This window comes from Sorex araneus, chromosome 5, assembly GCF_027595985.1.
Source record: "Sorex araneus isolate mSorAra2 chromosome 5, mSorAra2.pri, whole genome shotgun sequence".
Classification (NCBI taxonomy): Eukaryota; Metazoa; Chordata; class Mammalia; order Eulipotyphla; family Soricidae; genus Sorex; species Sorex araneus.
In genome coordinates, this window is record NC_073306.1 from 104,776,703 (window position 1) to 104,795,163 (window position 18,461).

Sequence of the window (18,461 nt, forward strand, 5' to 3'; positions counted from 1 at the left end):
TTATGGCAGCCCTAAGAAATGAATAGCACAGTGAAAGGTTACACTTCTTAAAACTGCTTTCATGAAAACACTCTCTATAACATTCCTTCTGTCAATGTATACGTTAAATATCAATTTTTCATCCACAAAGTCAAGTTCTTTGTAGACCCATTCCCCTCTCCCCATCTCCCAAGGGCTTCTAGAGGCCTTTGATTTTTCTGGCTCCGGAAGCCTTTTATCAAAGCACGTTTGAGTCATTCTTCACGGTTAGCGCAAGCTCTACTCAGAACTTTGCTCTTTCCTATCTTGTTTGTATGAAGTATATTCAGTGGGTGCAACACAATTTCCTATTGCTTACTTGTTATTTTTTTCAGATTAGTTTTTGTGAATAATGGTATCTCTGTTACTAGTGGCTAAGATTCTGAGTGTAAGGAAACTTGTATTTCTTTCCATTTGTCACAGTACCTAATGACTCAAGGCAAGAAGGAAATGAATAACAAGGGGAATTAAATTTTCTGCTTGCTTCTATGACCCCTGTTTTTTCCCTCTACCCTGTTTTTAGAGCTAGATTTGACTTTTACAATGCAGGGCGAAAGATATTAGGATATTAGCAATGATGTTGGAAAAGATGATTCTTTTTCTCATGAGTAGATGCCTAGAATTGATAGTCTCCCTTTGATATATTTTTTTTTGCTCTACTTGGCTAACTTTCCAATAAGAATTATAAAGAAAATATTGAGTTTCCTATGAACTCAGCATTGTTTCACTAGAGACAGGTAAATAAGGTTGGCATGTTAGACAGGACCAACCAAGGTCTGAACCTGAGAAGCTGCTCAGAGTTGACACCCGCTGCTGTTTACTCTAAGTTCAGGGGCAGGCACTTAGCTCTTTGCAGTTGTTTAAGAAAGTACTTCCCTGGGAGTCAAGAAACTCGGGCTTATATTCTGGGCCAGTCACTACCAGTTGTGACTTGGGTGAGTCAGCCTCTATTGCATTTTAATTTCTCAACTGACCAACTTGAAGTAGATGATCTTAAAGCCTCATGTCTGAATATCCTATACTTTTTGATCCATCTCCCTTTTTATGTGTGTGTGGTTTCCAGAAACTGATTTCAGAGCTTCATTACATGGGAGGACTGAATTTTATAGCTAAAACATATTCCTGACCCTTGGATCACATTTTTACTTATCAGAATCCAAAATGATTTCTATTGGTTATATCAGTTAGAATGCAGTTATGGAAACTGTACCAGATACATATTTTTTCCTTTTTGCTTTCATTTGTTTGTTTTTGGGTTACACACAATGATGTTCAGGGTTTACTCCTGGCTCTGTGATCAGGGGTCACATGGCAGTGCTCAGAAGACCATACTTGGTGCTGGAGATTTGAATCAGGGTTGGCTTCATGGAAGGCAAGAGTCCTAACCCCGGTATTACTTCTTTGGTGCCTGAACCAGGTAGTTCATTAGAGGGGGGGTTTTATTATTTTTATATTTTAATTGTAAAATTAAACAATTATTTTGGGGCCATACCAGGCTATGCTCAGGGATCACTACTGGCTGGGCTTGGGGATATCTATATGGGGTGTCGGGGACTGAACCATGCTCAGATGTCTGCAAACAAATGCCACAAATGCTGCACACTCTCTACCCTCTTCAATAGAGGAGTTTTAGTATAGAAAGTTGGTTATATATATGATGGTGGGCCTTGATTACCAACTCAAGTAATCAGAGTTGGTAACTCCAGGAAGTGGCAATTACTTTTATAAAAACAGGAAAAATGTTGGCATGGTCCAGAATCTACAAATATAGAAGTGAAGAAGTGAAGGCTTCTCAGCGCTGGGGATCAGATGTCTAAGAAAGAGGCTCAAAGGAGTAGCTTTATGAGTCTGAGGCTTAGGCTTCTGAGTAAGGGACTATAGCATATATAGCCATAATGGCAAGGCTGTTCTGAAAAGGTGGAGAATGGAAGTAACTGGTGATGCTGGGGAAGAAGTATCATGGGCAAGGTGACAGTACTAGAATAACAAACACTTCATTTCCTCTCTTTCCTACTCACTCGAGGGCTTGTTCTAGCAGACACTAACCTCGAGCCAGATGCCAAAGAAGAAAATATTATTTTCAGAGTCCTCACCTCAAAATTAAGAGGCAAAACACAGAACAATTTGAAGCTGAGACAATAGCCCAATGACAGAATTATTTATATTTATTTATGAGTCTTCCACATATGTTAATTGAAAAATAGTGCCTTTGCAATAGCAGCATTAAAGTCTCTTTAGGACCAAGTTCAGAAAGATTTGCTTAAATCAAGAGAGAAGAGCATGAGATATGAAGGCAAGATAGAAAATATGAAGAGGCTAAAAGGAATGATAGTTCTGTTTTTCCCTTGACTTGATCAGTTACACAGAACTTTTACTAGATGTGATTTATGTAATGTGATGCTGGCTCAAATTTGGACTTGATAAATGGATCTGATTGTACAAGTACAATTTATTCTAGAATAAATTCTTACCAAAATGAAGTTTTACTTTGGCCCAAGCAAGGGGACTTCTGCAGAGTTTGTGATATTGCCTTATTTTGGGGGCCAAACCCAGCTGTGCTCAGGGCTTTTTCCAGACTCTATTCTCGGAAATCACTCCTGGCAGGCTTGGTGGAGTATATGGATTGCTGGGGATTGAACCCAGGCCTGCTGCATGCAAGGCAAGCACACAACATTCAGTGCTGTCTCTCCAGCCTCAGACTCGGTGATATAGGACAGCTGTTGTAGGTCTAAGTCTAATGTTATCTATCCAAATTCCTATGCCTGATTGTTTAATGAAACACTCTTGTAGATTTAGCTGGGAAAAGACTTTGCAGATACATTAAGATTATGATAGGGAGATTATCCTGGAACATCCAGACAGGTTTATTCTAGTCACAAGAGTGGAACCTGGAAGCTACCATTGATGGCGGCTCTGACCTGTCAGAATTCTTATGGCAGCCCCACAGAATGGGCATACTTTGAAGACTCCTCTACTTTCCTGTTCTGTGAAATAGTTCAGGAAAAATGCACCTACTTTCTCTGTGCATTGTCAATATAATCAATAGGCTGGCAGCATGTCACAACAGAGAGAAATGATGGGGATGAGGATAGATAAGTGATGTAAATGATGAAGACAGAGTAGGTTTGCATCAAATAATTTAAACACTCTTTCTCCTTTTCCTTTAATCATGTTAAGTTTCCATATCGCAGGGAAGGCATCACATTTATTGGCCACTGAGATGGAGTGGTTGTGTGATCAAACTGAAGATGTAATTGTTAAGCTAAATTAAACTGTCAGGAGCTCAGATGAGGCTTCTCTGTTGATTGTAGCTCAGTTCACTCAACAAGCTGAATACACCCTGTGATGTTGTCCAGATACTGGGGACAGTTCAGATGGAGGAAGAATTAACTTCACAGATTTTTAAAAAGATGCTGTGGAGGACAGCCTGGCTCTCAGGTTTACTGATGTCTTTTGACTCACAGGGAAACATAGGTTTGTTTTTTTTTTTTAAAAATCTTGGACAACTTTTATTTTATAAAGTAACTTCAGACATCTGGACACCAAAGGTTTAGATGAGCTGTCAGGAATTCATACTGCAGAAAATGGAAAGCGCATATTGTTTTCTTTATTTCTTATTGCTAAATTCCATTACGCGTTGGCCAGAAGTCTCAGAGCAGAGTATTTCTTGGTTTTATTGTGTTCTCCAAGTTGTTAGCCAACTGATCTTTAGCCCCAACCTTCTTGTTTCTCACAAATTAGTGTTTGTCATTCCCCAGGAAATGACACCGTTCAGCGGAGCTTTCCAAGTGCATTTTTCTCATGTACTTTTTTGGGGGCTTGTTTTTAATGTAGCACAATGTTTACTGCTTTTCCATTTCATTGAGCATATTTGAATTTATAGTACCATTCTAGGGAAATATTGCTTCAATTCTTTGCCTATTAATAAGACCTCCTCATGTCTGTGCAATGCTTTTATGTTGTCAATACATCTTCATCTCTTTATTTCCACTATATTAAATGGTTCTATACAATGTGACGGTCTCAGGGGAGTTCAGGATAGGCTTAGCGCACTTTGAAAGGTGTGCAATCTATTTTAGCTCAGATACTTGACTGTCTGCAGTCTGGGATTTCTGAGGTCAAGAACATCTCTTTAAAAATACATGTGGGAGAACCAGAAAGATAGTACAGAGATAAGATACTGGCATTGCCCTAAATGAATCCCTGGTACCCAGGTGGTCTCCTGAGCACTGCCAGGGTTCACTCTTAAGCACAGTGCCAGAAATAGCCCCCGAGCCTTCCCAGCACAGCCTTCCCTGTGGTAACCTACTGCAGCCAATTCTTCTGGCTTCTGTGATCAGTCCTTTTTGCATTTCTATTTGCTGGATACCAACCCTCATTTTTCATTGTGATTTATTTATTTTTAAAAAATTTTATTTTATTTTTAAAAAGTTGTTCACAATAGTTCATTACATTTAATATTCAAACACCAATCTTGCCACCGTGCACCTTCACACCACTGTAAGAGGAAAGTGTGTGAAGATTGTTGTAGTTTATCCTTGAACCATTTACGTCCTTGTATAAGAGATTACAAGCATGTTAAACCCAAACAAATGTGCTACTTTTGTCACATCAGTGCGCTAGAGTCTGAGGCCCTGCGGCTGTGATTGCGACCATGTGCTCCAGGACGGTTCATGTTGCTCTCTTTGATGAGACTATACATAGCACCAGGGCAGTTTGTGGGTGTGGCTGCCAAGCTACTGGAAAACTGGGGAGCTGGGGTAAGGAGGCTCAGTCCTGCTCAGAGTGAGTTTGGAGATCTCAGTCACATATCCCACAGAACCTGGGTTTTTCTGCAGGTTCCCTCATAGGTGAGACTCCTCCAAGCCTGTGGAGAGTGGCCTTGAGCATGGCTGTGGTTATGTTCTAAAGGTTTTTGGCTGCTGGGGTTCTGCTGAGGTGGAGAGTGAAACTCAATTGAGCCCGCTCTGTGTTGCCCCAGTGAAGACAGCCTGGTACGGGGTCACATCGTTCTATCATGATTTGTTTGTTTAAGAGGGTAGGAAAAATTAATAAACTGCTTTTATGAATCTAGTAGATAGATTTATTTCTTTAGACATAAAATGGAAATCAATGACTGGAACAATTTTTTTCTTTTGTTTGTGGGCCACGCCCATCAGTACTCAGGGATTACTCCCTGCTCTGCACCCAGGGGTCACTCCTGGTGGGACTGGGGAACTGTCTGGGCTGTTGGAGACAAACCCAACTGCATGCAAGGCAAACACCTTTCCTGCTGTACTTTGGCTCACTAACTAGAACACAAATTTTAAAATGATACATTCTCTTTGAATACTACAGCACTATCATCCATTGTTTAGCAATTTGCTTGAGTGGGCACCAGTAACATCTCCATTGTGAGACTTGGTGTTACTGATTTTGGCATATCGAATACGCCTCAGGTAGCTTGCCAAGCTCTGCCACGGGGATGGGGTACTTTCAGTAGCTTGCTGGGCTCTCCAAGAGGGATGGAGGAATTGAACCCGGGTTGGCCACATGCAAGGCAAACACCCTATAGTATGCTATTTTGTGAGGTTGTGGAGATCATGGAAAAGAAAAAAACATCCCACTGAAATTAGGGAGAAACTTAAAATTGAATATCAATCATTGCTGAGTCTTAATGTTTCTTGCATTTGCTCTTGACATGGGAATTTATAACTTGATGACTTATTTGATTCTGGGTATTCAGCCAGGTTACCCATCTTTCTTTGTTCTTGATCTCTTTAATTTCCCTATCAGTCAGCCTCAACTTACATTCTGCCCTACCTTGCATTTTGAGTACGTGGTGGTCATTCCTGTCTCCCCCTGGTACGTATAGAACACTGATTGGTTGCTTCTTTATTTCAGCGCTTGTATTATATTTTTCTATAACAAAGGCTTGTTCTATCGTTGATTGCCTGGTATCAGATTTTAAAACACATGGTCTTTCTACTGGAATCCTTCCACTGTAGGAATCCCATGTGGAGATGCTAGAACTAAAGAGGTGGGGCTTAGAAATGAATGCTTGTAAATGTTTCTTGAAGATATAGTTTATGCACAGCTGCAGCACTCCAATATAGAGGCTGAAGGAACTAACAGACCTCCCTGGATTTTGCTGGGAAAAACATATTGAAATGTCTTACTTTAGAAATAAAAAAAGACCTATTTTTGTTATTATTTTCTGTCACTGTAGCAGATATTCTGGCTGAGGTAGGGGATTTGCTCTTTAAACATTCATGCTCATTCACAAATACCTTGGGTGGTAGATGGAACAAATCAAAGTATTAAAACTACAGAACAAAATAGGAGAGCAGAATGTGATATTCATCATTTTAAATCCCTCCTTCTCCATATTCCTCTGACTTGCTCTTCAGTGAATTACATATTTAGTTTCACTTTTATTGAGTTGTTTACACCTTATAGATGAGAAAATGTATTCCTACGACAATTAAATGATTTGATTGAGAGGATAAGAGGAGATGATGAGTTTGAAAATTTTTTCTTAATAAGATATATGAAAGCTTTTCAGTAATAGTCCTAATATCCTCCAGTGATATTTAAGAAACTCTTGACAATTAGATTAAATTTGATATAAATTTAATAAGCTTTTTTCCTCAACACTGATAAAAAGTTAGGCGCTTGGAAGTGCTTGTCAAAAATTTGAATGAATTCTGTCATATATTTCTTATGGGGGCCTTAAGAGGAAGTACTGTTCTAGATATAAAAGGCAAAGCTCAGAGAGGGGAATTAATTTCTCTAACATCCCACAGCCAGGACCAGGAATCTAAGGCAAGTGCTTGACTTCACAGCCCTAACTCCTTGTATTGCTACCTTCGCTGTTTTCTGCTTCAGCTAATTTAGAAGGCAGTGTCTCACAGACATCTGTTAAAATAATTATTTATGAAGACAGCTGCATAAACATCAATCTCTCTCCTTCTTATTGACTTCATTTAACTTGGTACCCTCCAGTTCTATCCATATATTAGCAAATTGCATTCTTTTCTTATAGTCAATATATATATCATTGTGTATTTATACTAGAGTTTCTTTTTTTTTTTGCTTTTTGGGTCACACCCAGCGATGCTCAGGGGTTACTCCTGGCTTTGCAGTCAGGAATTACTCCTGCCGGTGCTTGGGGGACCATATGGGATGCCGGGGATTGAACCCGGGTCGGCCGCTTGCAAGGCAAACGCCCTTACCCGCTGTGCTATCGCTCCGGCCCCTATACTAGAGTTTCTTTACCAGTTGATCAGACTGAGTTACAGGGTGCTCAGAGAGGTGGTAAAATATAATTTCTAGGTATGTTATAAGACTATTTTTTGAAAAGATTAGCATTTGAATTTTTCTACTCAATTGAGGTGTCCTCACAATATGGGTGGATTTCAACCAATACATCGAGGGTTTGAATAGAACAAAGGTTTGAGAAAAGGCAAATTTGTTTCCTCTGCTTGATTTAGACATTAATTCATCTTTTCCTACTTTCAGATATTACCCCTCCTTGCTTTGAGGACTTCTGAATCAGACCTGGACCTTTTCCTTGGACTTCTATGAACCTCTATAGATATTAAGATTTGCATTGATGCTATTTCACTCACTTTCTAGGATTTCAGGTTGCAAAGGGTAATTATGGGGCTCTTAACTCCATAATCATATGGGATAATTCCACATTATATTATTCTTTAAATATATCTGTCTTTAAATGCATATTAATATGTGTATATACGTTCATTGTATTGGCTTAGTTTTACTGGAGAACCCTGGTTAATATGAAAGGTTGTGAGAGTTGATAGTGATGTGAGCGCTGCACGGTCTGATAAAGGAAGACACAGATACTACTGTAGCAGCAGCACAGAGAGAACTTGGGTTTGGTAGATAAGGACTTGATTTTAATATTTATTATGCTAGTCTGTCACGTTGATCAAGTCTTACTGCTTTTCTGCATCATCTCTCATCTGTAATAGGAAATACGATTTTAATGAGGATGGACTAAGATAATAAATGGAATAATGCAATGAAAAGTACAAAGGGTAATATAAACGCTATGTGGTATTCGTCAGGGTTCTGGTTATTATGACGTTGTTAAACAATCCATCACATAATAGATAGGGGTAGGTGAAAAGCACAGATCTTCCAAATAACACAAGTGAAATCCCCCCTTTTACTGAGATAAAAGATGACAAGCTTCCATATTATTGTTATAAACTTTCAATACTACTTCACCATCATCAAATCCAAAGTGTCCATTTTTCTTCTTTCTTTGCAAGTGGATTTGTTTTGCAAAGTAGAAAAGATTCATCACCATCAGGCTAGGTTGTGATGGATGGATACATCTGTTCATTCATTCATTTATTCATTCTGTTCAAAAAAGAAATATTATGTCTCTACTATGTTCTCAGAACTATTTGAGGTTCTGAGAACATAAGCATATTATTTTAGTTATTGTTTTAGGGATCATGCCTCAGTATTCTAGTTAGGTTCTAAATAGATATGGTTGACAGGCAAAATTCCAGCTGGTTCAGAAGACAATTGCAAATCACATCGTTCAATTTTCTTCAAGGCCTGAGTCTATTTTGTTTGTTTGTTCTTGTTTCTGGACCACATCCACCAGAGCTCAGAGATTATTCCTGGCTGTGCACTCAGGGATCACTCCTGGTAGACTTGGGGGACCATGTAGGGTGCTGAGAATTGAACCTGGGTCAGCCTCATGCAAGGCAAGTGCCCTATCTGCTGTATTTCTCTGGCCCTGAAGGTCTGAGTCTTGATCAGCATCTTGTCTTTCAGTACATTAGGGGAATGCTAATGCACAGAGGAAAAGATGTTTTTTTAAAGTTAGAGAGATTGGATTGTTCTCCTGTTTAGCCATGGGTTTTTTTTTTATAGGGGATCTCTCAGAAGGGTGGAAAGTGGAGTCTTGTGGTTTATCACATCTCTTCTGCACACATCTGGTTTTCAACTGGATTGTCTTTTCTTCTGATCACAAGGCACTCAAGTGAGATAAAGAAACTTTATCCCTGGTACTTATTCCCTCCTAAGAAAATGTTTCTAGTTGTGTGAAGCAGATGCATTTGAGATTCTGTGGCTTCCTATTTGACCCTTGTGATAGGATTTTCGAATAGGCTGGTACATCTAGAGCAACACTAGATTTCTTCCCTTATATCCCAGTGCCTAATGAAATTGTAAATTATTTTCTGGCTCCTAAGGGTATTTTTTTCAGTGCCACCTAGAATAAACTTGGCTTGAAGTAAAGCCAAGAACTCTCTGGGAGGATGACATGGAGAATTTTATCAACAAGTAAACTTCTGGATGGCAGGGCATAAATTTGTAGGTCATGTCTTGTACATAGTGCCTGGTATGTGTGCCTGCACTTGGAAAATGCTCCAGGGGTATGTGTGGCTTTAAAACACAGTATTTGGTCTGGATATCTGATCTGCTGCCAATATTGCAGAAGGAGTAGGGAGGGCAAGTGGCCATTTTCAGAGACTTGGATTTTGGGCTAGAGGTAGAAATCTTTGGGAGATAAGTCAATTGTCAAAGAGGAACCTCAGTGCAACCCTTGTTCAAAGGATTTAAAGTAAGGTAAGAATAGGGGCTGGAGCGATAGCACAGTGGGTAGGGCGTTTGCCTTGCACTCGGCCGACCCGGGTTCGATCCCCGGCATCCCATATGGTCCCCAAAGCACCGCCAGGAGTAATTCCTGAGTGCAGAGCCAGGAGTAACCCCTGAGCATCGCTGGGTGTGACCCAAAAAAGCAAAATAAATAGATAAATAAATAAAGTAAGGTAAGAATAGTAGAAGTCAAAATAGACATCATATCTTCAAATTAGTGATTGTAGGTCAGAAAAAAACTAAGAGTTGCATGCTGCCTGCCTCTTGTAATCAGGCCAGATAAAATTTATGGCAGCTGAGAGATATAAGATATGATTGCACTTGTTTACAGTGGGAACTTCTTTGCCTTAATTCATGAGTTTGCATGTGTACTAAATCATGAAAGCGTTCTGCTTGCTTTTCTATGCAAACATTTGATTTCCTTCCAAGTGGAAGCACTAAATGAGCATACATGTTACTTTTCCCCTAAGCCCAGCTGAACCACTTAAATGTGCTTCTTTCTCTTTTCCTTGCTCTAAGATTTCTTCACTTCACTTTTTCCTTGCTTCTAAAATAGCCCACCAAAATTTAATTGCTAAGTGCCTTGCTAACTGTATGGATTCTCTTGGGGACACTTAGTACTTCCTAATGCAGGACTAAATCTGGATGAGTTTCAAGCAAGTAGCTTGAAACTTCATCATTTCAAGATGAAGTGGCCTGGCAGAAAGGAAATAAATGAAGCCTTTTATTCCTTGAAGGTGCCAGGGTGGCATCACTGTCAGATCAGCAAATTTGAAAAATTTTGAGCACTGAGATATGGGTAACAGCTTGCCTATGATGTGGGTAATATTGCAGAATAGGTGATAATTACTAAAGTGCTTTGAATTTCTAAAGAACATAAAAATCACTCTCTGGGCATTCATTAGAAAAAAAAGGATGATTTACAGAAAATCCAATTGAAACATTGAGATAATGGAATATGAGATAATGATCCTCATCTTTTATTTAAGATAGCAATCCTATTACTATGGCTACCACCACTGCCACTGCTATTAATACTAGCAGAAAGTTTCTGGGTCCTTTCTATGTTCCAGGCATGATACTAACTATATTACTCACTTTACATTCATTAGTACCCATCCATTGCATGAGATTGGTACTGCTGTCATTCCTAATCTGAATTTGAGAAATCAGCTTCTTTCATATATTAGTAATTTTCAAGAGCTTTGGAAGAGCTCAAAAGGCTGGTGCATATGCTTTGCTTGTGGGATGCCTTAATTCTGTTCTCCTCACTGTATGGTCCTCTGAGCATGGCTAGGTATTGCTCCTCCCGCCCCCAAAATAATTTGTTTTAGAATTTCTAGCCATGAAGTGTGGGAAATGAAATTCAAAACTATATATGTATATTTACTTAAAGCTCCTATTATTAATTGATATGCTATATATAAATGGAATTACTCTTTATGTATTGATTCACAACTGCAAAATTTTATTGGTTAGACTAGACACTTTCTTTTCGTATTAGTATATGTGGTGTGTGTATATCTGTGTGTTTTCATTTCAAGTGACAAAGCGAGCTACAGACATAGGCAAAGCTATTAACTTGAGCTTGGAAAGGCAAGATCTATCAATTGGGGATTAAGGATGTCTCTTACTCCATCATGGGCATGGGTTGTACGTGTGGTGTCTCTGAAGCAGAAAAATCAAGACTGAAGGGGAGAACGTTAGAAGCTAAAGACATGTAATTCAAGGAAAGTGATTTTGGCATTTGTCCTTGATTTTGGCAAGATGCTTAGTGAGAGCGTGGTCATGTAGTGAGAGACAAACAGATTCTCACTGTTCAGCAGCTGGAAACTAGAAGTTCAGGCAAGGTGCCCGTGAACGCTAGCAGCTAAATAAGAGCCAAGAGTTCTAATTAGTCAGGATGGTGGCAATTTGAACAGTTTAAAAAACAACTGCATTAATTACATATTACTTATATTTTCTAGATTTATAACTTACTTGCTTTATTTACTTTTTATATGTTTTCTTCAAGAAAAAATTACTGATGAAAATGTTAATTTCTATTAGTTGTGCTTAGAAATGTTTCTTTTTCTTTTTGGGTTACACCCAGTGATGCACAGGGGTTACTCCTGGTTCTGCACTCAGGAATTACTCCTGGCGGTGTTCAGGGGACCATATGGGGTGCTGGGAATCGAACCCCGGTTGGCCACGTGCAAGGCAAATGCCCTACCCGCTGTGCTATTGCTCCAGCCCCAAGTGCTAAGAAATGTTTAGATCTAAGAAGAAGCTACCTGAGGGGACATTGAGTGCTTGCAGACAGAGCTGGTAATATTGGTTAAAAATGAGGGTAATATGAGGGTGATGTGAGGAAAAGGGATCTTCCGGGAGAAAGTGACAGCTGGCTGATCAAGTTGCTCTTCCACCACTGAGTTTTCTCTATAGAGGTCAACTTTGTTTAGCCTTTGTAAGACTTTTGTTTGATTTTCTTTTTCAGTCATGAGATTTTTACAGAATTTAGGAACATAGAAATTTTAAGGTTAATGGATCATTTTGCTCATGAACAGATAAAGAGAACAAAAATGACTTGCTAAAATTAATGCAATTTGTAGAAAAACTTTAATAGAGATGTTGTAGAAAGCAGCTTTTGTTTTTGTAAACAAGTGATTTTTAAATTCTTTCTTTGAGATTGTATCACAAATAATTCATTAACAATAATAAAAGATGAAGTTTGCAAAGATCTTACTAATATCTTGAAATATGAATTGGGGTTGAATTAATGTGAGACCTGTCAGGATATGAAAGTTTGCAGAGCAACAAATAACCCTCAAAGTATCAGTGGCTTAGAAAAATCAAATTGTACCTTGTTCTTACTGTCTATTGTGGGGTCTCTTTCAGATTATATTCACACTTTTGGATAAAAATTGATGGAACTTTATCATAAGAAACATTTTGAGTTACGATTGTTGTCAGCCAACTCAGGTTCTATTCCTCTGCCCCTCTTGGAGAGCCCGGCAAGCTACCGAGAGTATCTCGTCTGCACGGCAGAGCCTGGCAAGCCCGTGGTGTATTCAATATGCAAAACAAGTAACAACAAGTCTCACAATGGAGTTCAGCTGTGGACAGCTTGCCTTGCCTGTCTGAGGCTCTGGGTCCTCACTCAGCATGTGGTTGGGAAAGGAGTAAGAACTGTACTGAAATGAAACTGCTGCCCCAATATCAGGCCCTGAATAATATATTTTGTATTGCTTGTTATGTATAATTTGCTAAAAATGATCAAAAAAGTTTTCCTTAGAAGAGTGTGTGAAGATTGTTGTATCTTACCCTGGAGATATTAAGTCCTCATATAAGAGATTCCTAACCTGTTGTTACAGGTTGGGCCTTGTGTCATAATATTTTCTTAATTGAGATTGGTTGCCTTCTACTTTATATCCAAGCCAATGTAGTGTGCTATTCTTGGTATGTCAGTGGCATAGAGTATGAGATGTGATTTCCAAAATTCTAAGATTTCAAATAAGATGATAGAGCTGGAGTTAAATTTTTTAACTGGAAGGTGACTTTGGGGTCTAAAGGCTTGTAGCTTGTTGATCTCTTCTGAGATTTGTTTGTGGGTCTCTGGATCATGGACATTTACTAGGTTTATATATACAACTGGTTTTCTTTTTCTTTTCTTTCTTTTTTTTTTTTGTCTTTTTGGGACACAGCCGATGATGCACAGGGGTTACTCTTGGCTCTGCACTCAGGAATTACTTCTGGAGGTAATATACTCAGGGACCATATGGGATGCTGGAATCAAACGCAGGTTGGCCACATGCAAGGCAAACACTCTACCCGCTGTGCTATTGCTCCAGCCTCTACAACTGGTTTTCTGGCAAAGAAAAAGCCTACCAAAAATTGGCAGTGGTTACCAATTTTTGTGGCAAAACCTCTCATCATTTCAGTGTCAGGCTATCATTTTGCTATCACTAAAGGCAGAGTGGGGAGTGATACTAAGAACTGTTTGTCATGAACCAGATGAGCCAGCTTTACCACCCTTGACCATGAAAGGGTGAATGAGGGAACTTCAGAGCTCAGATTTAGAAGAGATACACGTGTTAAATACAAAAGAGCCTCACTGAAATCTTATGTCATTGTTTCTGAGCTCTAAATGAGGAATACATTTTAGGTTTTATAAGCAGTGGAACAAATTCAGACACGTCAAGATAATTTCTTTCCAACTGCCCTTGGGGTTATTTTCTGTAGAGTTTAATGAAACTGCCAGAAATCTGCTACTTTCAAGACTTTTCACTCTGATGTGTTAGAAAAAAACCTGAGCTGTGTGATGGGAAGCGTTGGAGTGCTCAGTGGTACTACAGCCCTTCTGGTGAGGAGTGGACACAGCATGGACAACCTTCCTCTCCATGGGAGTTCTCTCTCAGACCCTTCTGGTTCTGATCTGACAGTTTCTAGTTTCAAGTCCAGTTAAAGGAGATAATGAGAAGAACAATGGTATATTAATAGGAAATGGAGAAACAGAAAGAAAAAGATTAAATGAAGTTTGGGGAGAGAGAAAAGGAGCAGAAAGAAAGGTGAAAGAGTTAATTTTCAAGATAGAATTTGGCTCATTAAATGATCCCTGAACTGGAGAACATTCCAGCTAATATACCTGCTAGTTAGACTTTATTTCTGGAAAACTCAAAATTTCAGGTTAGTTATGAAGACTTGGCTGACTTGGCACAAGTTTCTCTATTTTTGGGTCTACGCTTCTGCCCCCTTTTTTGGTTTTGCGGCTACATCAGGTAGTGTTCAGGGATTACTCCGGGCCATATATGGGGTGCCACACCGGGAATGAATCCGGGTTGGTCACATGCAAGTCAAGTGTTTTATTCCTGAACAATCACCTCAGCCTTGGTAGGTTATTGTTTTTTTTTTTTTTGACAATGTTCATTCATCAGAGAGTCTCTTGCCAGCATGCCTGGCTGTCTTCCCCTGGGCCCCTTGGAGGGGATGGGCTCCAGCTTCCCTCCCCACCCCGAGCAGAGCTCCCAGCAGAGAAGACCACTGGAACCTAGCCACAGCCATGCTCGAGGCCCCTCTCCACATGTTCGGACAGGCCTCATGCATAAAGGTACAGGCAGAGGAACCCAGGTGTGTGTAATCCCATTAACGGCCAACATCCAGAGAGAGACTTAAAAGCAAGCTCTCAGAAGCACACGGCTGCAAAGTAGCTGCACGATATCTTGTAGCCTACTTCTCCCTCTGGGAGAAACTGGCAAGCTTCTGAGAGTTTCCTGCCCACATGGGATAGGCTTGCAAGCTTCCCATGGTGTATTCATATGCTAAAGCCAGTAACAAGCTGGATCTCATTCCCCTGACCCTGAAGAGCCCCCAGTGCAACATCGTTAGGAGGGCCAGGTCAAAGTAGACTTCTAAGATCTCAGAGAAAGGACGAAATGAGAGGTTACTGAGCCCACTCGAGAAATCGAAGATTAACGGGATTTCGTGATCGTCATCGTGATCGTTCATTCATGTCCCTGTCACTGAGGGATAGTGAGTGATGATGAGATTGTGAGCACTTTGTTTATGCTATTCTATTTTCTATACCAACTTTTTGAGTCAGTGATTATTTTGTAGTATTTTATGTGAGGAAAAATGGAGCCCAGAATTTAATTATTCACCCAAAGCCACAGTTCTGGTGAGTGACCGAACTGGAGAGCCAAATAAATTCCAGACAGCTGTAAATCCTGTGCTCTTTGCACCATGCGGTGCTGCTTAAATGGGGTAGGACACTTGAGAGGAATGTTACATTTAGAATACTCCCGGGAGGGCATTTGAACTAACTCTTGTGAATTATTCTTTGACAAGTTTGTTGATTTTCTATGCTGCTCTTTACCTGCTTGAATTTTAAAATCTTAAGAGCTTTCATTCTGAATAGGATGACTAAATCAGGCCACGAAGGCAGAAATTATCTGCTGGGATAATGCATCCATCTATCCCCAGATCAAGAAAAACCTGGCGGTTGGCTTAGAGGTGGCCCTTTCTGTCTCAAGGGAGCACTGGCAGGCAGTCTGCGGGGCTTGGATTTAAACTTCAGTCTGGAAAAAAAGAAAAAGGAAAAGGAGAGAGGAAAAGATGTCATAACAATGGGCAGATTTTTGTTGTCTGGTACAGACTACGCCATAAGAATGCTAATAGTATCTTGAGTCTGGCCAATAATCAAAGTTTGAACCAGACATTTCCTGGTGAGAAGATGTTGATGAAAAAGACCAGACTCCCTCAGCTGCACAATTCTGGAATTTCAGTGTTTTGGTGGCACAAATTGATACTCTCTCGTGAATGTTTAAGCTCTGAGTTGGGAAATAGGAAGTGCCCTAGGGTTTGGGACAAACCTCCCTCAGGCAGAGGCAAAGCAGGGAATCTGCAGTGGGCGCTGCCTCAAGGTAAGACTGTTTATTCCTCTGGCAGCTTTTACTCAGGCCACTGGAGCTTGGTCATTTCACAAGCGACTGTTGCTGAGGAGAGACCGAAGGAGTCAGATCCCACGTGTGTGCTGAGATCTGATTCTATTATACACATGGATGGACATTCTCCTGTTATATAGAGTTAATACCTTGAACCTGAATTACAGGCATGGCCTTCAGCGTATTTACTATTGGACCTTTTTGTTGTGCAGCTGTGTTCTGCGTTTTCATTCTATGGGGAGCTCCCAAAGCTGAACAAATCAATTTTGGTACAGATATTTACCATCTCTTTTTTTATCTTGCTAACTGAAATTGAAGGTAAAGAATTTTCTTTGACTAAAGAATGAGTTCCTCTGCACAGGAGAAAGAGAACAGTATGGAATGCCTTCAAGAGCATCGAAGAAGTGGTTAAGAGAACGAAGAACCTCCGACTCCGGGCACATTTTTTCGGTTCCACCGCTCTTCCTGCACTAACATATACCTCAGAGACCTGGGCCCTATGCAAACTGGATGAGAACTCTATTCGGATGTCCCAAAGAGGAATAGAAAGAGCTATGCTAGGAGTATCACGTCTCACTCAAGTGAGAGAAGGAAACCCGAGTTCTGACCTCCGTCGATGGTCAAAAATCAGGGATGCTGTCTCGTTTGCCAAGGCATCAAAAATCAGATGGGCTGGCCATGTAATGCGATTCAGAGATGACCGCTGGACTAGAGCTGTTACCAACTGGACTCCACGAGATGTCAGAATACCTCATGACCGCCCACCAACTAGATGGTCAGATTTCTTTGTCAAATCCCTGAATTAACGATTTGAGGCTTATACTGTTCCTGGAGTAAGCAGATATCATTGAGCTGCACTGGGGACAGGTACAAATGGAGACGTTACTGGTGCCCGCTCAAGCAAATCGAAGATCAACAGGTCAACAAGTGATACAAGCGAAAGAATGAGCACCTAGTTTGGAAGTCACAAAGATCTGTATTCATATCCTATGCCCACCACCTACTTGCTGTGTGATGGTGGATAGAACATTTAACCTTGAGGAGTCTATTTTCTTGACTGTGACAATTAAGAAATAGTAGATTTTATGTTCTAGTATTGTCTTAGGCTTCAGCTGTATCCTGGAAGGATGATGTTTGGTCAGTTACCTAGTATATAAATTGCATAAATTGAGCATAAATTATATTCAGGCAATTCACCTAGGTCACTATATATGTACACAGATAAATCATGGTAATAGGGTCTGAATCAATGGGTAGGTGGCATCACTCTATCCAAGTGACTTTTTAAAAAAAACTGTCTTCTATTTCTGGCTTTAGGCTCAATCCAGCTACTAACTACTTTTAAGAAGGTCTCTCTACCTCTTCATTTCTCATCACTGAATAATAGGATGTCAGCTCTATATTGGATGCTTGACTTTGTGTTTAGATGCTTTTGTTTTCTGGGATTTCTTTCCTTTCTTCCTTCCTGTGCCAGGGAATGAACCTGGGTTGGCTGCATGCTAGGCAAGCGCTTTAAGAGTTGTTTTATTGTTCCAGCCCCTGCCTGGTTGCTTTTACAAACTTTACTGATATGGGCATGTGATTTTTGTCTTTCCTTTTTTGATGTGGTGCATTCAGTGAATTAATTTGTTTATTAAGCTGCCCCTTGTATTATTGGAATAGATCCCATTTGGTCTTGGTATGTGATTCTATTCTATTCTATTCCTCTATTGCTAGATTTGATTTGATCTGTTGAAAATATTTTTTATCTATGCTTGTCAGAGACATTGATCTATAGGTTTTCTGTTTTATTTTATTTTTTATTTTAAACATAAAAAAGACAGTTGAAGACCTCTGGAACCCAGCCACAGCCATGCACAAAGCCACTCTCCACGTGTTCAGACGAGTCTCACGCAGGAAGGAACTGGCAGAGGAACCCAGGTGTGCGGGACTTGGGGCTGAGATTTTCAAGGCCGCTCGAATTGGGACTGGGCCTCTTCCACCCAGATCCCCCATTTTCCTGTAGCTAGGCAGTCACACCCAGAAACTGCCTGAGTGCTGTGTAATCCCATCAATGGCGAACTTCCAGAGACTCTAAAACCAAACTCCAAGAAGACATCTAATAGCCTAGTTCTCCCTCCTAGAGAACCTGACAAGCTACCGAGAGTCTATTGCCCGCACAGGAGAGCCTGGCCAAGGTCCCTGTGGCGTATTCATATCCCAAATACAGTAAAAGATATATACATAACTCTCGGAGAGAGTATCCCACCAAGCTACCGAGAGTATCCCACCTGCACGGCAGAGCCTGGCAAGCTACCCATGGCATATTTGATATGCCAAAAACAGTAATGATAGGTCTCATTCCCCTGACCCTGAAAGAGCCTCCAAGCATTGGGAAAGACGAGTAAGGAGAGGCTGCTAAAA